Source organism: Suncus etruscus, chromosome 6 (genome assembly GCF_024139225.1).
Source record: "Suncus etruscus isolate mSunEtr1 chromosome 6, mSunEtr1.pri.cur, whole genome shotgun sequence".
Classification (NCBI taxonomy): domain Eukaryota; kingdom Metazoa; phylum Chordata; class Mammalia; order Eulipotyphla; family Soricidae; genus Suncus; species Suncus etruscus.
In genome coordinates this window covers 75,956,962-75,984,358 of record NC_064853.1, presented here as the reverse complement: position 1 = coordinate 75,984,358, position 27,397 = coordinate 75,956,962, and the positions used below count along the sequence as shown (strand labels likewise).

The 27,397-nt window shown below is 35.2% G+C and overlaps 1 protein-coding gene and 1 non-coding gene across 2 annotated transcripts in view; one reads left to right on the top strand and one right to left on the bottom strand.

The window, feature by feature from the left end:
- MACROD2 (mono-ADP ribosylhydrolase 2) overlaps positions 1-27,397 on the top strand; it is a 2,173,194-nt gene that overhangs the window by 1,322,270 nt on the left and 823,527 nt on the right. The window lies entirely within an intron of this gene.
- Positions 8,976-9,037, bottom strand: LOC126012442 (U7 small nuclear RNA). The gene has a single exon (XR_007496915.1). It is a non-coding gene; the product is annotated as a U7 small nuclear RNA (small nuclear RNA).

Here is a 27,397-nt window from a genome sequence, read left to right as displayed (position 1 = left end):
AATCTTTGATAGAGGAGCATTAAAAGCAAGGAGCAAAGGAAGCCTCTTCAAAAATGATGTTGGAATATATGGTGAACTACATGGAAATAAAAAGGATTCAGATCTCTCTTTAACACCATGCACAAAGGTCAAATAAAAATTGATTGAAGTCCTTGATATCAGACCTAAAACAATAATGTAATTATCATTATATATAATAATTATATATTATATATGTTATATATAATAATTATATAAGGCATAGAGGAAAAATGTAAGCAGAACACTCCATGACATCTAAACTAAAGACCTCTTCAAAGTTAAAATACCACTGTCCAAGCAGGTAAAAGCAAAGATAAAGAAATAATGCCTAATGTAAATGAGAAGCTTCTGAACTTCAAAGAAAAAAGTAACTATATACAATGGTTACCCATGAAATGGAAGAAATATTCACCCAGTATCCTTCTGATAAGGGGATAATATCTAAAATATAAGGTACTGATACAACTTAACAAGAAAAAATCATCTAACCCTATCAAAAAATGGAAATAAGAAATTAGACATTTTGTCAAAGAAGAAATAAAGATGTCTATAAAACATATGTTCCATATCACTAATTATCAGGAAGATGCAAATAAAAACAACAATAACATATCTCATACCACAGAGACTGACACACATCACAAATAACATGAACCACCAGTGCTGGCAAGAATGTGGAAAGTAAGGACCTCTCATTCCTTGCTGGTCAGAATGCTGACTAGACCATCTCTTTTTGGAAAATAATATGTATATAAAAAAAAAAACCCTAGAAATTGACCTAGCAATACCACTCCTGGAATTTATACTAGGAACCTTTAAATGCCATGTGGGGATGCTCTCTGAATTCCTATGTTTGTCACAGCAATATTTAAAATAGCCAGAATTTGGAAATAATACAAGTACCTTAGAACAGATGATTGGCTAAAGAAATTGGTACATCTACACAATGAAATACTATGCAACCATAGGAAAAAGGAAGTCATGACATTTTCTTATAAATGGTAAATATGGAGATTATTATGCTGAGTGAAATGTGGGAGAGTGGTAGTCAAAGAATATTCTCACTCATTTGTGGAATGTAAGGAAAATAAAAAGACACTATGGTAATAATATTGAGACAATAGCAAAGAGGGGCAGGAAGACCAGGCATGGTAGGAAGCTTGCTACCAAGAGCAGACTGCAATTATATTAGAGAAAGGTTCCCTATGGCAATGAGAGTTGGAACAGATCACTCTGGACAAGAAATGGATAAATAATGGGAATAGGGGCCGGGCGGTGGCGCTGGAGGTAAGGTGCCTGCCTTGCCTGCGCTAGCCTAGGACGGACCGCGGTTCGATCCCCCGGCTTCCCATATGGTCCCCCAAGAAGCCAGGAGCAACTTCTGAGCGCATAGCCAGGAGTAACCCCTGAGCCTCACAGGGTGTGGCCCAAAAACCAAAAAAAAAAAAAAAAATAATGGGAATAAAGTGTCATACATGGCACCATTGCATTAATGATAATACAAACCACAGTGTCAAAAAGGAAAGAGAGAGTGAGAGAAATAGAGAAATACCTTAGCCGGAGACAAGTGGGGGAGAGGAACTGGGGACATTGATGGTGGGGAAAGTGTGCTGTACATTCAATGACTGAAACTCAAATATGAACAATTTTGTAAACTCAGTCTTAAATCAAGGAATAATTTGTTAAAAAGAATAAAAAACATGGAGGAGTCTCACTGCAGACCGAATTCCCGGCTTGCAGTGACACCCCAGGATCCTGGAAAAAGAATAAACCTACGTGTTATTCCATCCTCCAAGAGATCAAAGGCAAATCAGTACAATGTCCAAGAAAAATACTGGGTTTTCAGCAAGATTTGCATTTTCTCTTTTTTCAGTATGGTTTTCCTTCTGGGAAATGAACACACAAGCCTCTGTATAACAAGTTCCAATAATAGAAAAATTATAAATAATAGAAAATAATCACAGCAAAAGTACACCGGCCCAGTGGGGCTCAGCTGTGAAAGACTGTGAGTGTGACCTGTCTATGTCTGTCTACTGTCCTCTTGCGTGAAACTCTTGCGAGTGGGGCAAAAAGAGGCTCAGAGGAGCACGGCCGCTCCGCTTCGCTACGCGGCCGTGCACTCTTTCTAAGGAAAGAACTCCATTGCAACAAGAAGGAAAAATCACACTAAGAACGGCGCTATATCACAGAAGCAAACATTTCTCTCTGGACTGTCTTCTCTGTTGCATGCTCGGGCCTAAGATTTGACCCAGTGTGAGGCTTCATCCACGGAGGACTCCCCTCCCATAGAGGCAAGTCAGCCCATCCAGAAAGGGAGGAGCCAGAGGAGTGTGCTGCCTACATCATATAGACAATGAATACCACTACAACACGTAGAAAAACCCACAATACAAGTGTGACAATGGGGAAACAACGCAGGCCAGCATCAGACATAGAGAATGAAGATGACAATTCTGAGGACCAGATAATGACTGAACAACTAATCAACCTCTCAGATAAGGACTTTAGACTAGCAATATGGAAGGTGCTCAACAGACTCCCATTTTGTTTCTTCACTTCTAAATAAGATATATGCAGTGTGCATAGAAATTTGTTCATAATTTTTGTTTTTACTATAATCTGGCCCTCCAACAGTCTGAAGGACAGTGAACTGGCCCCCTATTTAAAAAGTTTGAGGACCCCTGATAGATCTTTGGTTTAGTTCATTAATGGTTTATAACTTTTAGCATGAAAATTCTGTACATTTTTATAAGTTCTATACAAAAGTGTAGTCATTTTTCAAATAATTCTAAAAACTAATCTTTTTTTTTAATATAATTTTTATTTTGATCATAGTGTCTTACATATTGTTGACAATAACATTTTAGGTACATATTTACATAAAATCAGGGGGGATTCCCATCCCCAAATTGTCCTCCCTACCCCTCCGTTGTTGTCCTACCTCCCATTTCCTCTTCCCTCACCCCCAGGGCGGCTAGAATATGTGGTCCCCTCTGTATCCAACCCACTACTTAGTAGTCTTGCACCTGTTTGGTCTTGATGCCTCCCTTATCTCCCCCTCTAACTGTAGGCAGGACTAGCTAGTTCAAGTTGCGTGGTTTTGCCTGAGAAGGAGAAGATAAATAAACTGGGGTAAGAGTCTAATACTCCCAAAATGGGTGGAATCCTTCTAGAGGCTCTCATCATCGATTTGGGAGATGAAGGAGAGAAAGAAGGTGAAACACTCCACCAGTACCAAAAAAAGTGTCAATTATCCAGTGAGGACTCCAGCTATATCGATAAGCACCACAAAAAAACAGCCGAAAAACAAAGCAAAACAGACAGACAAACAAACAAACAAAAAACAGAACAAAAACAAACAAACAAACCAAAAACACGCCATGGTCTTGAAATAAGAAACATGGCATAGCACATAACGAGGGAAAAGAAAAGAATAGAAAAAAATAAGTATAATTGGGGACGACGATTTCAATAATCACACCCAAACAGAGAAATCGACCAAAATAGATAGGTAAATAAAAATAATAATAACAATAATAAATGAAGTTAAAAGATATATATGTATATATATATATATATACACACACACATATATATATTATATATAAAATACTAAGTTTTTGTGCTTTTTGTATTTTTGTTTTTTCCCCTCCTGCCCTGGCACAGTAAATATTGGGGTCATTCGAAAAGGAATTCACATGGCCTAAGAAATATGGGGTTTCTCCGTCCTTGGAGTATACTGTCATGGGATCAGTTCCAGACTTTGCTCAGGATCATTTATTCTCCTGGTGGTGTTTTTTGGCGTGTGGAAGACTTCTGTTCTGTCCAGGGTGATACACTCAGAGCTCTGTGTTTAGAGGTCTCAGTATCTGCACAGATCCTGAGGTAGGACTTATGGTGAGGTCAGTCTTTGTGGTTCTAGAGGTTCTGTTACCTCAGTGTCCTTTTAGTCCATCTTCTGTGGTTGGTGACCTTGGTCTTTGCACTGAACCTAGGATGGCACCTAGGTTAGCGTCTTTCTTTGTGCTTCCAGAAGGCCCATTCTGTTGCAGTTGTCTCTGTCAGACCTTTGGGACTGGGGGTCATGCTTATTGTGCAAGTCATAGTTCAAACCCTAAACTAGGGCTTTTTTATTGGTCCCAAGATGTATACTGTCTGGTCGTGGTTCTAGTAGCCAGTCATCTGTAAGTCACGATCTTGGCTTTTGGACCTACCAAAGGGTGCCGAGTCTTCTGGTTTTGTCTTGTCGTTAGCTGGTAAGGTAGGCTAATCTGCTCTAAGGTCAAGTTGTTCACATTTTCCTCTTTGTCAGGATATCATGTTAGAGCTGGTCCTTGTTGTTGACCCCGCAGTATTAAGGCTGTTCCGGATGGAGTTTGTTTCCTGTAGCTGTTGTGAAGAGCTGTGCCGATTCTATGTCTGGGATCCAGGGTTCAAGGCTGGATGAATGGCATCTAATCATCTGAGGTCTAAGTGATTCCACATGACATATTTTCAAGGTAGGAGATACCCCTGTATTGTAAACAACTATGAGTTCCCATCTCTAGTAGATAAGAGCTCTTTTTTTTATATGTAAGGTTTCCCCATTATTTAGTGTGTCTTTGCAGGGGGAGGTGGAGCCACATTGTATTGTCGGTGTGGTTGGGGGTGGACAGAGGGGATAACAGACACAGGTCACATACCCAAAAATGATAAAAAAATATATATAATAATAATAATAATAAAAAAATAAAATAAATAAAAACGTATGTGCTCACAAATGTATATATAGGACCAACATTTAAAAAAAATAAATAAATAAATTTAAGAGGAAAAAAAAAAAAAAGAACGAAAATGAGTTAGCGAAGTTTTTAAAGGACCAAAGTGGTGCAAAAGACTACCTTACATTTGGGGGAGAGCAGATAACGAAGTGGTGTATTACAGGTCTTATGCCTATGTTGGAAGTACAGTTTTTCCCATTGTCTTTTGGGTTTTTCTTGTGATGTGTGGGTTCCCAGGCATCTTCCTATCACACCCCCTGACCTTCTTCAGGTTGGTAAAAATTTGCGGCAGGGAGGACTAATCTTTTTTTTAATGTCAGCTCAAATTATATAACTTCTCTCAATCTTCTTTCCTTCCATATTTACTTGTGCGTATAGAGTGGGGGGAGATTTCATTAAAAATAAAAGCAAAAAATATTTGCATTCTATGAATATGCTTAATATTTTTCATTAAGGGTTCTCAAGTTTTTCTTGTTAGGTTATTGCTGCCATAATATCTTCCAATCTCCCCACACCCACTTCCTACTTACATTAGCACAAGTGACAACAATGTCAATGTATTTTAGATATCTAATATGTATTGAGTATCTACTCACTTTAGGTCGAATGAGCCATGCTCTAATGCTCCCTGCCACATTGTTGTCATAAAGTCACCTGTACAGAAGAACATGTATGCTTGACCTATTTTTTTTTGTGCATAAACAGAACTGCTACTGAAACCAGATATATATGTTCTCTCTGCCTATCTTTGTAGAGATAGAGTATATCATGCATCCATTTTTGGAGGAATGGTTTCCTATCATTCTGTTACTGTAATCCATTTTTCAAACTCCTTGGCCATCAATTCAGATAATATGAATTTTCATCAGAGTGGAGTACAAGAATTTCCAGATATTTGTTTTATAGCAAATTAATGACAGATTTAGGGTTTGTCACTGGTTTGTCACATTTTGTTTCAGGTCATTACAAGTAGAAATATCAGCCTGTCATCCTTTATTTTATCTGTGAGATACATGATAGGATATGGAAAGGTTGGAGGACAGCTCTTAACACATGGTAGACCCTTAAAGGATATGTGTTCCCCAATAAACTAAAGGCCACTACGATATTTATACTAGAAGAGAAAGTTGTGAAAATTTTATCTTTGAGGTTAGTTTAGAAACTGGTATATACAATGTGGCATAAAATTGCATTGACTGAGAAAATTGCAAAACTGCATTAAGTGCATTAAAATAGCAACCTATTAACTGCATTAAAATTGCAAAAAATGTATTAACTAATATTTGGTTCCTTTTGTTTTCTTTAACATCCTAAAGAAAGGGGTTGTATTGGATGGAGGGTTAATAATAATAAATAAGGAAGTTTCAAGAGAGTAATGAGAAAAAAATGTTAAAAAATTACAGGCGGGGGTTGGGTGGGGAGGAGGGAGATTTTGGACATTGGTGACGGGAATGTTGCACTGGTGATGGGTGGTGTTCTTTACATGACTGAAACCCAAATACAATCATGTATGTAATAAAGTTGGTTAAATAATAAAAAAATAAAAAATTTAAGTAAAAAAAAGAACCCTAATATGGGCATAGTTATAAACCCCAGTGCCTAAATAAAAACACTTTAAAAAAAATTAGAGTTTAATCTGTTCACAGCTGTTTTACTGACAAGAAGAAAGAATTTCAACAGCGTATTTGTTGAGAAGAATGACATTTCACTTTGATTAAGAATATGCTGAAACTTGCTTTTTGGGGTGATTTTATAATTGTACCACACATCAGTTTTTAAAGAACTGGAAAAAATGTTCTGCACTTTTAAATTCTTCTTTGAAGCATAGAAATTTAAGACAGATGTTCTAAACCAAAGGTACTATAATGTAGAGACTATACTTATATATGTGAATATCTAAAATAAATGTAAAATGACATAATGAGGAAACAGCTTAATTCAGAGGGTAACATACCTGCTGCTAAAAGTTTTGAGCCTTTTAATTAAGATCAAGAGAAAAATACAATTTGTAATAATTTTAATTTTTAATTATAATGTAGTTTTGTTTAATTTGATGAGAAAAAGATGTGCTTCCTTTAAAATATAGCCAAATTAATCACATGGTTGTAAGTAAAGAGAATCCATGTACTCTAAAGTTTTGTTCAGCAAAACAAAAAGAAAAGAAAAACAACTACCCAGGGATTTTTTTCTCTTTTCCTCAGTTTATTTTAAAATGAGAAAATTAGGGGAACAAATTGAAATGTCAATGGATAGAAACTTTTTATTACTCTAAATTCAAAATAAATTCTATTTATTCAGGTAAATAAGCAAGTAAGTGAACTTACTTCTAGAGCTATAAGATCTACGGTGACAAGCCTAAGTTGGAAGCAGGAATAACAGAGGAATACATATTTTCATTTAATTGATAAGTTTTGAACATAAAATATATTTTCTCTTACACATTTTAGCATGGAATAAATACAGAAAACCCTAAATCCTTATTTACTATATATTAGTTTCCAATCACTTTTTCTCTCTTTTTCTATTTTGATATTTATTTCCACTACTATTTCAACGGGGTGTTGAAAATTCCACCATAGCAGGCATAATGCTGTTACAATTTTTTTTTAATGGGATTCTTTTAAGGGGAAAAAGTGATTGTTTGGGGGGGAAAATTAGGATATAGTTGGAGAAATTTAAATTATTGATATATTATTAAGTAACTCTGACAGGAAGCTAGAATGACAGTAGAGGAGTGAGGCACTTGCTTTGAATATATCTGGTCTGGTTTGATCCCTGGAACCACATATGGTCCCCGAGTACTGCCAAGCAAATAGTTCAAATGAGCGTGAAGTTGTTTGGCAAACAGATTATACAGTTACATAGCCCTTGGTAGATGGTATCTATAAATAGAAGTATCTCCAATGGACAGTCTTTTGAACAATGTAGATGGTTTTTTTCTTCAAATACAAATGAAGAAGAGAAAGCCTACAGCATTGATTTAAAAGACTGCAATTAGAATTAGGGAAATAGGTTCCAATAATTAGATCCAGTAGACTGAGTTTAGAGTTTCTTTTTCCTTAAACAGACCATAAATGAATGTAGGATGCCATTTCTACTCATGTAAAAATAAAAATGAAAATTTAAATGAAGAGTGTGAGGCAAAATGGAGCATTTTACTTCTTGCACCTGGAATCATTTCATAATGAAAAGCAAATTAATTCAAAAATTCTCTGACCTCTGTTTTGCTAATTACATCCTAGCTCTTTCATTTAGATTTTATAAAACTAGAAAGTACATATAAAAGGGGAACTATTTGGAACATCTCCCCTGAATTTCACAAAATAGTTGTCTGATTGACTCCTGAATAATCTTAAGTTTATTATTAAATAACCACAAAAAATAAAGGTAGGTACTTTATTTACATAGTAGAGTGAATCCATTATGATTATTTAAAATTGTTTATTGATATACTATTTAATTCATCATTCACTGATGAACTAAATATTACTAAATATTAATTATTCAAACAAAAAAGGGGGTGGAGCGGTTGCACAGTGGTAGGGTGTTTGCCTTGCACACAGCTGACCTAGGATGGCCCACGGTTTGATCCCCTGGCGTCTCATATGGTCCCAAACCCAGAAGTGATTTCTGAGAGTAGAGCCAGGAGTAACACTTGAGTATCACTGGGTGTGCCCCCCCCCCAAAGAAAACAACAAAAAATTAATTATTTATAAATATCCAAATGAAGTAAAATGCAATCTTCTTTTCGGTGTTGCAAGTTATAGATCTGTGTTTCCTTAAGTAGTTATAGATCTGTGTTTCCTTAAGTAACACTTGTGAAGAAGAAAGCAACTCAAAGTGAAATAGGTCAAATGATAGTGAAAAATGATCTTTCTGATTGAGTTCTCCAGTCCATATATATTTTATATTTATATATTCTTTCATTTCTGTTTTTGTACATTTTGAATATTTTCTCTGTAGATTGTATATAACTCTGTAGATTTAGATTCAAGGGACCAGAGTTTTTGTTTTTGTGTTACAAAATAGTCTTTTATTAATTTCATTCTTGAAAATGTGATTATTACATTTCTGAAATTCTCTATGTTTTGTTACTTTTCCTCTGTGTAATATTTGACTATAAATTAAATCTTGCAAGAGTTCCAGAAAAATATATGCTTATATACACATTTATTTTATGTAAATTTTTTTGGGCGGTGGCTTACGGTGGAGACCAGAAGGCATGCTGGACAAATTCTAAAAGAGCTGTAACACTATTTTATGTACATTTCTATCTCTGTATATTTGTATATATATATATTGAGATGACAATTCACAGTCTCTAAATTACCTTTTATATTTTCTGTCCATACTCAATATTTTTAAACAGAATAGTGCTATTTATATCTCTATATATTTCACTTAAGGTTAGCTTGAAGGGGTGGAAGTATAGTAAATAGGTAAGGGAGTCGATCATGCGTGTGGCGGACTACGGTTTGATTCCTGGTACCAAATGTAGTCCCCAGGCACAGAGAGAAGTGACCCCTGTGCTGAAGTGATAGTACAGCAGGTAAGATGCTTCCCCTGCATGTCATATGATAGTACTGCCAGAAGTGATTTTTGAGTGCAAAGCCAGGAGTGACCCCTGAACATTGTGGGTTCTATATTGTTTTATATTCTATAAAACAAAGCCAATAATAAGCCCATAATTCCGACTAGAATTCTGATTGTTCCCAAAACAATAACAAAATTTTCTATAAAGTAAAGGTAATACCATCCCTACACTTATTTTAATTTTTATTCAATTTTTTTTTCAGCTACATCTTGCAATGCTCAAATCTTACTCCTGGCTCTGTGTGCAGGATCATTCCTGGTGGACTCAGTAGATCATTTGAGCTAATAGGGAATCAAATTTAGATTGGCCAGTTGCATGGCAAGTTTCCTATCCTCTGTAGTATCATTCTGATCCCAACAATTTAAAATTTTATTGTAATAGAGGTAGCATTGTTACAGTAATGCTATCTTTCACAGTTTTGATGAACAAACACCAACGAAGTGCACCAAGTCTCTCTACTACTGTCCTGCCAATTCTATTCTATTGCTTCTTTATCTTCTTCCCTTTCCCCAATGGCTTGGTAATAGTACTGTAAATAAAAGCCAAGGATTTGTTCTCATTTGATTTTCTATTCCATTGTTTTGCTTCTCTATCACAACTGAAAGAGCTCATCTTTTATTTGTTCTCCTCCTTCTGTCTTATTTCACTAACACGATACCTCCAGTTTCCATCCAAATTGAAGCAAACTGCAAATTTATAAAGAATTTTATATACTAGTGGCAATTCTACTGTCCACATAATGCAATACCATTATTCCTTAAAAATAAATAGATTCTTCCACTTTGAAATCCTAACTCTACCTACTCTCTCACAGTAAATACACAAACCATCATATTACACATTTTATTGCACTGAGAATCATTAGAGTGCCAGGTCAAAGAACTTGCCAGGATATATAATAATCACATTTTTTGCTAATGGTGCAGAGAAAACAATGTTTAAAAGACATGGTGTTTGCTTTAAAAGGTTAGTTATCATAAAATACATATAGTTTTGCCTCACATCAGTGAATGAAAGAAACCATATAATTGCTCCAAATGAGAATGGATTGTTTTGGCAGAAGTTCTACACAGCTTAAATTAAGAAATGTTTGTTTTGAAGTTGTCTGACAATAAGCCTCCACTAGTTCCTACTTGTGTATTCTTACATTTTGCAAAATATGCCAATTTATATTACTCAAGTAAATGCTTCAGCTGTCTCTATAAATCATTCACCTAGGTATCACTAAATTATCCAGTGTAGAAGGTTTGTTCATCAAGAGTTTCCCAATTTATCACTTAACATCCATCCACACGTGAACTCAGTAGCTGAGCATTTACTGGCATGTAACAAGCATCATACGATTGTAGATAAATGCATGCAAACGTAGAATTTGGGAACTATTGTATCTATATGATGCCAAATCATACATTGTTGGTTTGGACCAAAAGGTTTAGAAAATTAAAGCATGCCAATCCCAGTGAGTTTCTTCATTGAAAGAGCTCCAAGAAAGACTCAGGTGCTATAATTGTGTGGTAATTTGGTAAGGCAGCTGCTAATTATGAATTGAAAATGAGAACAACCTTGGGAAAAATTTCAGTATGCCAAGATTCATCCATTATATAACTAGAGTCTAAGCCAAACAGTAATTTGGGAGCTGATTAAAAAGACTAGTAAATTAAAGATGCGTGGACCAGAGGACTCTCTTTTCTTCTGGATGTGGAGTTAAATGGAAATTGTTCAGAATTTTTATTCTGGAGATTTCCCCATTTAACTTTTATTTCCTTAAAAAATTAAGACTCAGAAGTTAACAAAACTACCAATAAATTAGCCTGTTCCATATTGAATACTGTGGTAGGCATTTTCATGTTTTAGTTTATTTAATTTAATTTGCAAAATTCTGTCTGGTTATTATCATTTCAATATTTAGATAATAAAATTGTCCTTTGGAGGGGAAAAAATTTCTCAGATCTACTCTGTTGATCTATCTTTTTCCAAAACATTTATACTTTCTTCTACACCAAGTAATAATGCATATGTGTATCAACAGATGCTCATTTTAGTGTTTCTTGATGGTAGAGTACTTAGTATTCTATTTAATGTGAATTATAGAGTATTCTCTGCAGCTTTAATGAAGACATTCCATATCTTGTTGGCAACAGACTTGTGAAAAAGACAACAAGTTACTTTTGGTAGGTAGTGAGAGATTTAGAATAAGAAAATTTAATTGCTTTCTCTAAGATATTTGAGATCATGTCTATTTTACTAATGAGAGTATTATAAAATTAAAAATAAATTAGTTCAATTGATACCTGTAAAATAAAGTTTCCAGTAGAAAAAAAGATAAACTCAAATAGTCTGACTTATATTCTTGCTGTACATGAATCTCTACGCATCTGTAGTTTTGTAATTTTTTTTTCTTCTAATTTGACCCATTGGTGGTCAGGGTTTCTCCTAGCTTGATGCTCAGTACTCACTCCTATTGTACTAGGGTACCATTTGGTACTAAGCATGGGACCCACATCTGCATGGAAAATTTTTTTTCTGGCCTTCTGAGTTATCTCCTTGGCACCTTTTACAATTTAACTCTGATGTTTATACTTTCAATGTACTGCTTTTGGATAATGTAAAATGTGTTTCTATTAGGAAGCAGTTATAGCCCTTAAATCTCTCACAACTCATTGGACGCCAAGGAGATAGTGAAAGCCAGAAACTAAAGCAGAAGAAAACAAAATAACACTTTGGTTTTACTGTTGTTTGTTTACTTCCAGATAAAATTGAGAAATGCATCAGAAAACCTTAAACTTTTGAATTCCTTCTATTAGAAAAGAATTAAGGGCTTCACATTATCTTCTAGTTCCCAAATACTTTTTTTGTGTATTCGAACATTTTAATATGTTTATAAAACATAGTAGTATAGCATGTTTTTAGAATAGAATCATTTTCCCTAATACAAACAGCATCCTCTCAGGAAAAGAAAGAAACCCTTTCTTTTCTGCTCTGAATCTGAGGAAATATGCTAATGATCTTTCTTCAATTGTGGCACAAATATTGGCATCATTATCTTTGCATTCTTCATAAAGTGTTTAGAATTGAGTTCCATGCCTAGTCTCTGAAAAGGACTGTACTGAGCCTTATTGCTAGTGTCATTAGTCACTTAATGCAAGTGAAGACAAGTACTTTGGAGTATCAGAATTATTATTTTCAAAAAATGGGAACATGTTGGGAGAACCCTTAGAAGACAACTGTGATAAAGCAGGTGAGAGAAAATAATCTTGTGTCAAGGTAATGGGGGGAGGAGAAGTTTGCACATACTTGAAATTCTTTAAAAAATAAGAATATTTCTGATTTACGAAGTATATTGGAGCAATACTTATCACAATGCTCCTTGCTTTAATGCTACAATATATACTTATTTGTGTTCTAGAATAATGTATATGATTTATTAAATTATTATAGCCTTCCTTTTCTTAGAAAGGAAGATGATTTTCTAAAAGAAAATATAAACTAGCATAGGATAAAAATCTCTAGGTAAAAGTATTATTCACCTTCAGAGTTAGTGACCCACAGTTGATTTAGCCGTTAAAGGAGTATATTTTGCTCATTGATTTTTTTCATATTTGCAACTATTCTTCAAGTGAAACCAAAACAAGAGTACAACTAAAAACAGTTGAAAATGTACAAATGTTATTTTTCTCTGTGAAAATGGGCAACTGACCCCATCACCTGAGAGAAGGTTCCAACAGGACATGTGCCTGCAGTAAAATGTAGAGATGGCTGCATGGTGGCTCTGATTTCATGATGCTAAGCTTCCACTAAGGACTAAATTCTTAACAGGGTTTTGTCACTAGGATGAAAAGCCTTTACTTCAAATTAGAATAATAAAAGAAGTCTTGTAGATGTTGAATACTTAAAATCTAAATGCTATGTTAATGAGTATGATTTTATACACTGTTATAAATTCTGCCAAGATATGTTTTATATATATAGGATGATTTTCACTTATGTATCAAACCTGACTTAGCAGTTGCGGTGTTTTCATTGTGTAGATGACATCATCATACAGATTTGACTTACTTCAAATGCATATGTATATAATTTGTTTGGGAGCCACACCTGGTGGTGTTCATGGCTTACACTTGGCTCTGTACTCATGAATCACTCCTGGAGGCTCTAGGGGCCATATGGGGACAATCCTCAGTAAAATTTGCATGCAAGGTAAACCATGATGTTCACTATAATGTTACTCTAGCTTCTACAATATGTATTTAATCACAGAAAATTGCTAGAATTTTATCCAATTAATTAATCCAAAAATTAATTATCAAAAAAATAATAGTTTGACATAATTTTGCCTAATGCATGAAACTTAACTTAATGTTTATTGTTGACATAACTCATATATATATAAAATCAAGGGCTGTTTTCTCCTTTATTCTGTATGAATCACAGTTGCCCACATTTCAACAGATGATATGAAGTCACTTTCTTTTTTTTTTTTTTTCCATCCCCGATATTAAGTCACTTTCTCAAGGTTCAGTGTTGGACATCATTTTCAATATCTTCCCTTTATATTTCTCATACAATTAATTTACAATTTATTTTGTGTGATCTTTAATATATATCTTTTAATATTTATGTTAACTTTGTCCATTCTTTTTTTTTTTTGTACACCGTAAACAACCTAACTTGTCATTGTTTTACTTTGACTGAAGTAATGCAAAGAAATTTTTGCTAGACAATCAGGTTTCCAGTATGTCAAATAAACTATGGAAAACTTAATAAATATACACTAGATAAGCTCAGAGTACCATACTTCAAACTCTCATATCATGTTGGAATAAAATCTAAGCTACTTAAAATAGACAAGTCTCTTCATAATCTATTTAACATATTCTAATTTTGCTCCTTAATTTTTTAAGGTACAATGAAAATATATTGAGCATTCTCTCTTACAACCCTTTTCTCTTATTTTTAAATACAAACTTTTACATATTTATATAGGCAAATCCTTGTCCAGCCTATTCTCAGGCTTAAGGACTTGTTCTTTAATATGTCCTTGGGCAGGTTTTTTATGATAAAATTCACTAAATTATCACCTCAACCATAATTCTATATCCAAGCTTATAAAAAATCTACATAGAATTTTAAACTACCTGATTTTGAACTATTTATTATTTTTGTTACAAAATGTAAATAAATTTTAATTGGATACATTTACTTAAAAATGAAGAGATAAAAATATTTTTTAAATATTTACTGGAATCAAATGAATAAAAACTCTTTACTGACAGAAAGAAAATGAAAGAATCACAAAAACTGAAATTAAGATATGATTTAGGTGGGTAAGAATTTTTCATATTGTTAATAAGGTGACCTTATTAAAAATAAAATGATTTTATGATTTGTAAATTAATATATTATTTATAACTTAACATAACCAAATTTTTACTGTATTTTACTATTGTCTATACTGTTGAACTTTCTTAAGTAATTTTCCTGAGGTTATACTCTCTTTTAATCTGTCTCTGTCATGGTGTTTTAATACATTTGTCTTCCCAGTCATTTTGGCAAAATTCCATTGGATTTATATTAGACACATAGAGTGTTTACATCACACAGTGTCACATGCTATGAACTAGAATTTGAATTAAGTTTATTTATAATTTTATGTTAAAAATTTTGAGTAGATGTTGAATCTTGGGACCACACAATACTACAGGCTTATTCCAAACATTGGGCCTGGAGATCACTATATACAAGGCAAGTACCTTGATAATACCTGTATTATCTTTGTCCATTCCAAGCATTTTAGTAAATACTGACAAGTAATCAACTGTATCGGTTCTGTAGTTATGTTTCTTTGTCAATTTGGATTACCATGATAAAATATTTCAACCTGAGTGATTCATGAGCAACAGAAATATGTTGCATCAAGTTCTCAGTATGGATTTCTAGTGTTTTGACCATAACCACAGGTTCTCAGAAGCTATTCCCACTTACAAAGTATTTTCTCAGCATTTTGAAATATTTCTCCAGCTCTGAAAACTTAATGTTAATTTTATTAGTACAAACTCTGCTTATGAGTGTTTATCCATCATTATGGGACTTTGCAAAGACTTCATCCACTGACATTATTCATTTAGGGTGTTAGAATTCCAACATACAACATTGGGAGGAAATATTTACCCAGAATTTAGCACTATTGTAGATAGCACAGAGTATAGGGTAGTTGCCTTGCTTAAGGTCAAACCAGGTTTGATCTCTGGCTCCCCAAATGGACTCAGGATCTTGCTAGTAGCTATTCTTGAGCACAGAACCAGAGTAAATTTTAAGTACAGTTGTGTATACCCCACTCCTCCTCCAAAAATTAACAATACATAGTACATTATTGCAACACAAACAATTCAAAACTTCCAGGAACATATTGTAGTATGCTAAACCTATTATCCAACATAATAAAACATACCATTGAGAAGTAATTCTAATCTGTTTTTGTTGAGAAATACATATAATGAGATATATGGCATGTTTTCATTATTCATGTTCCTCATATAAATAAAAATATAAACCAATATTTTATTGTAGAACTTGTTTATCAGTTGTGACTAGAAGTTGGCTAATATGCAAAACAACCATTAAATAATTTCATGAGAATCTATAAAGTATATGAAATAAATAGCATTGCATTTTATAATCTGTGGATTTTGTGTCTGGCCTCATTTTATCAATAAAATTTATGTTTAGATGCCTATATCCAAAAGTATTTATATTTTTACATTTTATATGGATCATATGAAATTCATACATTCATACATACTTATGGTTACATGCAGTTATATTTTGTTCACACAAATATAACCATGTGTATATGTTTTGTACACATATATTTATACATATATACATGTTTTGTATAATAATTTTTTAAAAATCTCTGTAAAACACATCAATCCAGCACTGAATTAGATGTACTCTCTGTAGTAGAGTAAGGTAAATTGCTTTTCTTTTCATTCTACAAAAAAGAAATGGAGACTTTCTTGAGAGTATTTAATGAAGGAGTATAGACTGTTTCACCCAAATACAGAAGAGGGATATATTCTTGGAAAATTTGAAGCATGAGTTACTCTTGGGTACTTGCATTAAAATTAAGAGTAAAATCAAAGTAGTTTCTTTAAGACTATATACATATATACTCACACACACACACACATATATATATATATATATATATATATATATATATATATATATATATAAGACTATATAGTCTCATCATTATGTCTAGAGATGTGTAGACAAAATTTGAATACAGGACTGCCTTATTTATTTTGTGTTCCTTGATTGCACTTCACAGACACAACTTTTTAGAAAAAGTGGGAAAAACTGTGGCAACCCTGAATTGAGCAAATTTCTGAATGATAATTTTCTGGTGAAATTTGATGTGTGTGTGTGTGTGTGTGTGTGTGTGTGTGTGTGTGTGTGTGCTTCTGTGCCTTAATGAGTTGAGGTAGGCATATTTTGTTTTGGGGGGTTGAAGGTGACTATGTAGTGCTATTAAACATTTTAAATAAATGCCAATATAATGTAAGCATAAATTTTATATGTATTGAAAAGTGAGGAAAGTAGTTTGGGACATTTCATTAAAACATTCATTTATTGTGATGTGGTTGCATTAAGGTGATCTGAAACCAAACCTAAGATATATTACTGTGGTATGCATGGAAGTATTTTTCCATGGAGACATATATAACTTATGATGAGATCAATTGTATACGTGAAGTCAATTGGCTATAATAAGTATAGAAGCAGACATAATATTTCTAGAGGCACAAAGATATTGCAGTAGAGTACGTTTAGGTGAGACATTCCACACAAATGTAGAATATTTAAGGAATCCTTTTAATGTTAATTATGAAGATGGCAGTTTGAATTCTTGGTTCCCATAGAAAGGTAGTTTGTCTTCGGTTTTAACTGTAACAATTTTAGTAGGACTTTTTTTGTTCCATTTTCTTAAGTCTCACACCAGTTTAGTTAGTTGTAGGAGAAGGAAGAGAAGTAGATATTATGGACATATAAACAAAATATATCAATATATTATCCTCTCCAGCAACTGCCTTACAATTTATAAATGGGCCTGATTTTGCCAAGAAAAAATAACATTTAATAAAAGTTAAATTGGTTAAATTGCATTTTAATTTTAGACATCCTTATTCAGCCTGGTTGTCTAACAACCAAAGGAAGACTAAATTCCCATCAATTCAACTGAGTTACTGAGAGAAAAAATTGAAAATAATTTGTTACCCAATAGTGTTGAATTAAAAGTCATATTTATTTAGTACATTTAATGTGTTTTTTTTTCTAACTAGGAAAGGTTCTTTTGTTGAGTGTCAGGCCAGTTTTCTGGGTATTACTCCTGGAAGTGCTTTCTGAGACTGTATATGGTCCAGGAATCAATCTAGAGTCAAACATGTACAAGGTAGCTCCATAACCTTATCTCTCCAGCCTAAACTTGAATTTGTAAGAAATCTTGAACATCATTGAGCATGCAGGAAATAAAATGCAATGTGGAGTAGCTCATTTGATTTTTCTATTGCTACACAAAGAAGTTGCATATGTAAATGTGCTTTTTGTTTGTTTGGTCTTGGGTCACACCAGGTTGTGCTCTGGGGTTACTCCTGGCTCTGTGCTCAGAAATTGCTCCTAGTAAACTATGGGAACCAGATGGGTACCTGGGTCGTAGCCAGTCAGTCTCAGGTTTTCTGCATGCAAGGCAAATGCTCTACCCGCTGTTCCAACACTCTAGCCCCAGTAAATGTTTTTAATATGAAGCTTACAGTGTTTTTATATGAAGAAGAAAATAATGAGAAAATTTTGTTTGTCCTGGTTTGAAGAATAATGGAAATTGGTGGAACTTTACCCATATAAAGTAACCCCTTTAAATAGGAAAGTTTTTCACCAGTGAAATGGGAAACACCCCATTCTCCCCATAGCCTTAGGCAAGACAGAAAATTGGTCAAGAGCAAAGCTGTGATTAAGGAACTCTGGAACTCTTAATTTAAGGAAAATGAAGAAAGGAAGAACATAATTCAGACTACTATGATGGCAAGAAACAATCAGATGAGGCAGATCTTTGAAATGGTATTTTGATTTTTGTCTTCATGAACATATTTACCATTTTCAAACTTAAACAAAATTAAAGGGGCATGAAATCTATAGCCTAAAATGAAAAACTCCAGAAAGTATAAATTTAGGTTCAGTGGAATGAATAAAAATATTGAAATAACTATTAATTAAAATAACAAATTAAATGTTATTCATTTAAAATATAAACCCAACCTGTATTTAAAGATCTGTAATTTAGCTCTATATGCATATAAATAGCCCCAAATATGTTCTAACAATTTCCCAAACATTTTTATTATATGATAATTAAGTAAGACATTCATGGTTGCTGTCAGAGAGAGAGAGGAAGGAAGGAAGGAAGGAAGGAAGGAAGGAAGGAAGGAAGGAAGGAAGGAAGGAAGGAAGAAGGAAGGAAGGAAGGAAGGAAGGAAGGAAGAAGGAAGGAAGGAAGAAAGGAAGGAAGAAAGGAAGGAAGGAAGGAAAGGAAGGAAGGGAGAAGGAAAGGAGGAAGGAAAGGGGGATGGAAAGGAGGAAGAAAAGGGGGATAGAAAGGGGAAAAGGGGAAGGGGAAAAGGGGAAAGGGGAATGGGAAAAGAGGAAGGGGAAAGGGGAAGGAGAAAAGAGGAAGGGGAAAGGAGGAAGGGAAAAGGGGGAAGGGGAAAGGGGGAAGGGGAAAAGGAGAAGGGAAAAGGGGGAAGGGAAAAAGGAGAAGGGGGAAAGGGGGAAGGGGAAAGGGGGAAGGGGAAAAGGAGAAGGGGAAAGGGCGAAGTGGAAAGGGGGAAGGGGAAAAGAGGAAGGGGGAAAGGGGAAGGGGAAAAGGGGTAAGGGGAAAGGGGAAAAGGGGAAGGGAGAAAGGGGAAGGGCAAAAGAGGAAAGGGGAAGGGGAAAAGGGAAGGGGGAACGGAAAAAGGGAAGGGGAAAGAGGGAAGGGGAAAAGGAAAAAGGGAAAAGGGGAAGGGCAAAAGGGGAAGGGGAAAGGGGAAAGGGGAAAATAGGAAGTGGAAAGGGGGAAGGGGAAAGGGGAAAAGAGGAAGGAGAAAAGGGAAAAAGAAAGGGGGAAGGGGAAAGGGGAAGGGGAAGAAGAAAGGGGGAAGAGGAAAAAGGGAGAAGAGGGGAAGGGGAAAGGGGGAGGGGAAAGGGGGAAGGGGAAAAGAGGAAGGGGAAAAGGGAAAAGGGAAGGGGAAAGGGGGAAGGGTAAGAGGGGAAGGGGAAAAGAAGAAGGGGAAAAAGGGAAAAGGGAAAGGGGAAAGGGGGAAGGGTAAGAGGGGAAGGGGAAAGGGGGAAGGGGAAGGGGGGAAAGGGGAAGGGAAGAGGGGAAGGGGAAAGGAGGAAGGGGGAAAGGGGAAAGGGGAAGGGGAAAAGGGGAAGGGCAAAAGGGGAAGGCGAAAGGGGAAGGGGAAAAGGGGAAGGAGAAAGGGGAAAGGGGGAAGGGGGAAGTGGAAAAGGGGAAGGGCAAAAAGGGAAAAGGGAAATGGGGAAGGGAAAAGGGGGAAGGGAAAGGGGAAGGGGTAAAGGGAAAGGGGGAAGGGCAAAAAGGGAAAGGGGGAAGGGCGAAAAGGGAAAGGGGAAAGGGGGAAAAGGAAAGGGGGAAGAGGAAAAGGGAAAGGGGAAGAGGGGAAGGGGGAAGGGGGAAGGGGAAACGGGAAAGGGGAAGGGGAAAGGGGAAGGGGAAAATGGGAAGGGGGAAAGGGGAAGGGGAAAAGGGGAAGGGAGAAAGGTGAAAGGGGAAGGGGGAATGGGGAAGGGAGAAAGGAAAAAGGGGAAGGGGAAAGGGGGAAGGGGGAAAGTGGAAGGGGGAAAGGGGAAAGGGGAAGGGAGAAAGGAGAAAGGGGAAGGGGAAAGGGGAAGGGGAAAGGGGAAGGGAGAAAGGAGAAAGGGGAAGGGGAAAGGGGGAAGAGGAAACGGGGAAGGGGAAGGGGAAGAGGGGAAGGGGAAAGGGGGAAAGGGGAAGGGGAAGAGGGAAGGGGGAAGGGGGAATGGGGAAGGGGAAAAGGGGAAGGGAGAAAGAAAGGGGAAGGGGAAAGGGGAAGGGGGAAAGGGGAAAGGGAAAAGGGGAAGGGAGAAAGGAGAAAGGGGAAGGGGAAAGGGGGAAGAGGAAACGGGGAAGGGGAAAGGGGAAGGGGAAGAGGGGAAGGGGAAAGGGGGAAGGGGGAAAGGGGAAGGGGAAGATGGGAAGGGGGAAGGGGGAATGGGGAAGGGGAAAAGGAGAAGGGAGAAAGAAAGGGGAAGGGGAAAGGGGAAGGGGGAAGGGGGAAAGGGGAAAGGGAAAGGAGAAGGGAGAAAGGAGAAAGGGGAAGGGGAAAGGGGGAAGGGGGATAGGGTAAGAGGAAAAGGGGAAGGGAGAAAGGAGAAAGGGGAAGGGGGAAAGGGGAAAAGGGGAAGGGGGAAAGGAGAAAGGGGAAGGGGGAAAGGGGAAGGAGAAAGGGGGAAGGGGGAAAGGGGAAGGGGGAAAGGAGAAAGGGGAAGGGGGAAAGGAGAAAGGGGAAAGGGGAAAGGGGAAGGAGAAAGGGGAAGGGGGAAAGGGGAAGGGGGAAAGGGGAAGGGGGAAAAGGGTTAGGGGGAAGGGGAAAGGAAAGAAAAAGAAAGAAAGAAAGAAAGAAAGAAAGAAAGAAAGAAAGAAAGAAAGAAAGAAAGAAAGAAAGAAAGAAAGAAAGAAAGAAAGAAAGAAAAGAAAGAAGAAAAGAAAGAAAGAAAGAAAGAAAGAAAAAGAAGAAGGAAAGAAAGAAAGAAAGAAAGAAAGAAAGAAAGAAAGAAAGAAGAAGAAGAAAGAAAGAGAAGAAAGAAAAGAAAGAAAGAAAAGAAGAGAAAGAAGAAAGAAAAAGAGAGAGAGAAAGAGAAAGAGAGAAAGAAAAAGAAAGAAAGAGAGAAAGAAAGAAAGAAAGAAAGAAAGAAAGAAAGAAGAAAGAAGAAAGAAGAGAAAGAAGAAAGAAAGAAAGAAGAAAAGAAAGAAGAGAAAGAAAGAAAGAAAGAAAGAAAGAAAGAAAGAAAGAAAGAAAGAAAGAAAGAAAGAAGAAAGAAGGAAAAAGAAAAAGTTGGCTAAATTGTTATGAATTCCTGCAATAATTCCAATAATATGGTTTGTGTCCATTTTTATTTTTATAGTACAGGTACAATAGTGTTAACGTTTATATTTTAAGGTGTTAAAAGTTACTACACCTCCTCCTTTCACCTAACTGTCCAATTCTTTCCACTATTATCTTTTTTGTCATTTCAAGTCCTGCACTTTCCTCCTCTTTCCTTCCCAAACCTCCTCCTTCAACCTCCATACACTTGGTAACCTCAGTTCTGTTTTCAGTGTAAAGGGGACTTTTCATGATACTATCCAATCCCTTTCTTTGTAAAGTACATATGAATAAAATCGTCTTTCTTTCTATTGCTATTTTACTTAAGAGGTTATATTCTGGTTCCATCCAGGTTGTGGTAAAAGGCAAGATTTCATATTTCTCACAGTTGAGGATGATTCCATTATGTGGAATTTTTTGTCCTCTTATTTGTTGTTGGATATTTGGGTTGTTTCCAGATTTTAACAATCGCAAATAGCATTGCAGTTAATAAGTACAGATATCTTCCTAAGTTAATATTTGTATTCTTGGGATAGACACCAATAAGTGAAATTTCTGGATCCATAATAGCTGGATTTTTTCAATTTTGCAGAATCTCTATTTTGTTTTGCATAGAGTCCAAATAAGACATTCCCACCTGTAGTGCATGGAAATTCCATTTACACCATATCCCCAGGAGCGCCAGAGTCCTGTTTTTGGATATAGGCCATTCTAATACCGACATGAGGTATTATCATCATCATTTTGATTTGCATTTCCCAATAATAAACAATGTGAGCATTTTCTCACTTTTCATTTTGATGTGATCTTTGAGAAATGTCTGTTTAGCTAATCTACCCATTTCTTTTTGGTAGTATTGCTTGTTTTGTGTTGAGTTATATGAGTGCTTTATATATCTTTGAATAGAAATTTATTGTCCCATCAAATGGGGTATCTTTTCATTTTAGCCATCTATTCTGACACAGGTCAAGGACTTTTCAATTTGATGTAGTACCATTTGTTTATTTTTGCTATTGCTTTCTTTACCAACTGAGTTGAATAATTAAAATACACTTCTCTGAAGTCATGGAGACTTTAACCTATATTTCTCTAAATGTGTTTTTTTTATTTAAAAAAATACTGTGAATGATTTGTAATCCACTTTGGTCAAAATAAAAATTATTTTAAAAATGCACAAAATCAACACTATTATAAATTAGAATGTCTAAATAAAAATACAATAAAGAAATAAATAAAGAATAAAAAAATTAAAAAATGGTTTATTTTGAGAAGAAAAAACCACTAGAAGAAAGAAACCTTCATCAGAAAGGTAAAGGCTGGAAAATATCTGTTTACTGAACATTTGCTCTTCCCATTGTTTTCTTTTTTTACTTTTTTATTTTGGTCCTAGAAATCTCTCAATTTTATTTTTTATTTAAACCATTTTGATTTATAAAGTTATTTATAGTTGTGTTTTAGACACACAATGCTTTAGGGCCTATCCCATCACTAGTGTGCACAGTGCATCCCATGTCACCCCCCCCCCCTCCCCCCCCCCCCCCCCCCCCGCCCCAGCCTCTGAATTTAACAGGCACCTTTTTAGTTTGGTTCTTAAAGTTTGGATCTCATGATTTCATTGTTGTTGACTCCAGCTGGATATTTAGTTCTGTCCTTAACACCACCAAGGCACCTGAGACCCCTTGGCCTTTGCCCCCATTATTTCACATCTCTTTCTTTTCCTCCACTCAATTTATTTCCTTCTCCTCAATATACTCTGGGGTCTAAAAAATCCCTATTTAAACGATTGTATTTCTTTATTTAGTTATTCTAAATGATGTATATATATTAATATATACATATATGTGTGTGTGATTTTATTCTGTATTTATTCTCTTTGGGCTTACTTCATTTAACATAGTAGCTCTGCTTTAATGTGAAGCTCTTAGACAAAATTTGTTTTTAGTGCATTTTGAATAAACCTTTGTAAAGGGGTAAAGATAGGGCTTCTATTAATTTTATTATTTTTTATGTAGTGAATCGGTTTTACCAATGTGACATTTTAAGTTTTCACAGCAGCATTGAGCAGAATATATTATTTCACTCCCCAGTAAAAGATATGAGAGGAGAGAGGTTAGAGCTTTCCCAAGTTCCTTCAGTAAATGAAATTTCAAACACAGGATAATCTAACATAAACTCCAGTTCTTTTAAGAACAGCATTAGCTTTCTAATAAGTGTTACAACTTTATTTTTTATTTTTATTTATTTATTTATTTTTTTGGTTTTTGGGCCACACCTGGCTGTGCTCAGGGGTTACTCCTGGCTGTCTGCTCAGAAATAACTCCTGGCAGGCACGGGGGACCATATGAGACACCGGGATTCGAACCAACTACCTTTGGTCCTGGTTCGACTGCTTGCAAGGCAAACGCCGCTGTGCTATCTCTCCGGGCCCTTTATTTTAACACAGTATTCCTTTTGGATTTAATGTAATTAAGTGGCAAAATGGATGAATCTGAGCATATTTTATTGGCTTTTACAAGCATCAAACAATTGAATTTCCTTGTTCTGATTTTTTTAAGCTTCTGTATGCATCGATCTACAGGAAAGCTTGTGTTTTCTGTTGTTCTAATGCTCTTCCCAGAAATGAAATATGATGTGTGTACTCTTTTGAAAACAATTGATAAGTTTCATATTGAGCAGAAGCATTTCATTTTCCAACTCATTTATCTATTTGTCATAAAAAGGAATTTTAATAGTATGCTGGTTCTGTAATCTAGGTACATTCTTTTAGTGGAGTTTCTTTTGTTAATACTACTATACTTAAATTATGATCTTAAAAAGTGGACATTAATTTTATTTGGGAAGGAGTCAGCCTCCCTCCCCCAGGGAAATGATAAATCTGGAAAATGTTTTGTAATTCTGATTTATCAAAAACATTTATTTCTCAAATATGTATGTGAACATTAAATGTTATTTTTAAAAATTTCACATGCTTGGAAGGAAGACTTTGGGAACTATATGTCCTTCTTAATAATATGTTGGCTTTGCCTCAGCACAGTGGTTTCAACTCAGTTCTTAATGGACATTAATTCTTAGTGTATAACCTACAGGTAGCCTGAATGGTTATTTATCTTATTTTCCCAGAAAGCTCCAGGACAGATCCAAGAGTTTTCCCCATCATCTTAAAATAATTGATACTAGCTTTGAATTAGAAATGTTTGCAGTCAGCAACCTGAAACCAATGAGACTCTCTTGAGAACAAAAAATGTATCGCATAAACTTTGTATTTTCTAAATCTTCATCTTAGTTTTTTTCAACCTATTATTCTAATAAATATTTTTAAACTCCTACTCTATGCCACAGTCTCTATGTCAGATGCTGAGGTAGAATACATGCCTGTAAAAGTGATATTATATTTTGCAGATTATTATTAAGCTCTTGAATAGATATAGAATATACAACATTATATGCATGCTATGTTTTATGAGTTGCTCTAAAGTAAAATAAATAATAAATTAAATCCCTTGGCATTCAATCACAGTTGCATCTTCGTAAATAAGCAAAGACTACTTCCAAAACTGGGATAGCTTACATTTTGGGTTTAATTAGGTCAATTAAAAGTTGCCCTTCTAAGTTGATTTGACTAAATAACTTTGAGAAATTTCATAGGAAATAGTCAAATTTCTAAATCATAGTATGGGAGAGAAAAAATGTCGATGAAATGGATGAGCTATAAAGTCTAATCTGTGGTTCTGTAATGAGAAATGCTTTTGAGGTTTATCATTTCCAAAAATCACACAGAAGGTGGTCAAGTAGGGGAGTTGCTCAGAACTGGAAGATTGGACTGACAGGACAGATGATATCTACACATGACAAATTCAAGTTCAAGCGAACACTCTAAAGACCAAAAGAAACTCTCTCTTGAATAATTTTAATTTAACAAGATAGAACTTTGACCTCATAATGAGAGAGTTCAGCGAGTTTTAGAATAGAATAACTGTTCTCAGAACTCAAACCATAGAAAGCATTTTTTTTCCTGAAAAATATAATGTATCCATTTGTCTTTAGCAGGAAATGCAATTAAATTATTTTGAAATGGTGTCCAGAGAAAACCTTAGGCAATTGTAGTTAAAGTTTATGAATACTGAGTGACATGATTGCATTGTTGAGTGTGGTCTGGATTATTTGAGCAAACGTTAGGGACCTACTTGTCTGCTTATTTCCCTGAATGTTCTTGATACTAGCATCTAAATGTTATCCCGAGGCCTGCTTTAACATCCTCTTGAGAGTGTATACATGAACTGATATAAATTACTAAATTTTTCCCTGGACAGGTCTATTAATATTTTGTGATTTATTATGTCTTTGTTTTCCATAAGTTATTCTTTCTATCTTTCCATTCAAGATAAATCTGTTTTTATTTAAAAGTTATGTCTTAAAGTGCAGGTACATTTACCCAAGTGCTCTTTGAATCTATTTATTCTTAAGAAATTATTTCTTAAATATATCCTCAGGAGTCTTTTTTCCTGAAAATGCCGCAGAGAAACTTCCCTTAATTGGGCCTAAAATAACAGCCCTTGGACTAGAGTTGTTCTACAAATAACAGTAGTTTTTAGAAAGGTTGCTAGGGTAAAATAGTCATGATCCTTGGTGGTTCATACAAATTGGTACTTGAGGATCTTTAAAACTGTTATGTTTAGTTCTCATTCCCCCAAAAAATAAGATGTAAAGGTTACAGAATTGGATACAAAATGTACAGAGATGGCAGCTATCGGTTAGTGAAGGAAGCAGCTATAATGTTAGAAGCAAACTGTTGTTTAAGTATACTGTCCCAGTCAAGTGTTAAACAAAATTGAATACATGCCAGAGGCAATGAAAAAAACAATAGAAATTATTTTTGTACTTAGTTGTTTCATTTTATTTATTCATGCGTTTGTTTTGGAGCACCTTCAATTGCTTTGGGCTTACTTCTAGCTCTACACCTGAGCACCCTCCCATAACAGTTCTCATGGGACCATCTGGGATGCCAGAGATTAAACCCAGATTTGCCACATACAAGGCAAGCACCTTACCCACTCTGATCCTTGTTTTATATCTTTAAGTTTTTAGTCATTAACTTAACTAACAGCAATAACCTAGCTTCTTCCACATGCTTATATTCTTTGTTTTGTTTTGTTTTGTTTTTCTCACCTGGTTGTGCTGAGTTTACTTCTAGTTTTGTGCTTAGGTATCACTCCTGGCAGAGTACCCTATGGTGTGCCAAGATTAAACCCAGACTAGCTGTGTGCCATGCATGCTTCTGGCTTACTGTAGTATCTCTCCAGCCCATGCTTATATTCTGTTATCTGCAGTGTTCAGAATGTTAAATTTAGAAGGGACTATCGCAATAATGATGTACAAATACTTCACTTTTGTAGTAATGAAAGTAAGGTATAAACAGAGTAAGCAATCTACTGAGATAAACTCTTACGAGACCATTTGGAAAATTCCATAATGACTTTAACAATAGACACACAAAGTAACAGTGAGATATTAAGATATTAAGTATCAGGAAGTAATCCTGAGTTTCTGGATCCAGTGTTGATGAAGACTCCCCTAATGTTGTACTTGTTAAGCAAATAATTTTATTATAATTTCAGGCCTTTTAAAGTGCATTGGAATCATTAGCAGAAATGTTCAGGATGTCAGCACTATAATATATTCCTTCTATACATGTTCTTAATTTCCTGTTTTCCTTCCCACCTTTGATAATAAAAGAGGAGATTTGGGCTATATTGAACAAATTACTAAAAAATTGATTATTGGCTTAGTAGTTGAACAACAAAAATGTTTAAAGATATTTTATACATTTTTCACACATCTATACTTTAATATGTTTTGCA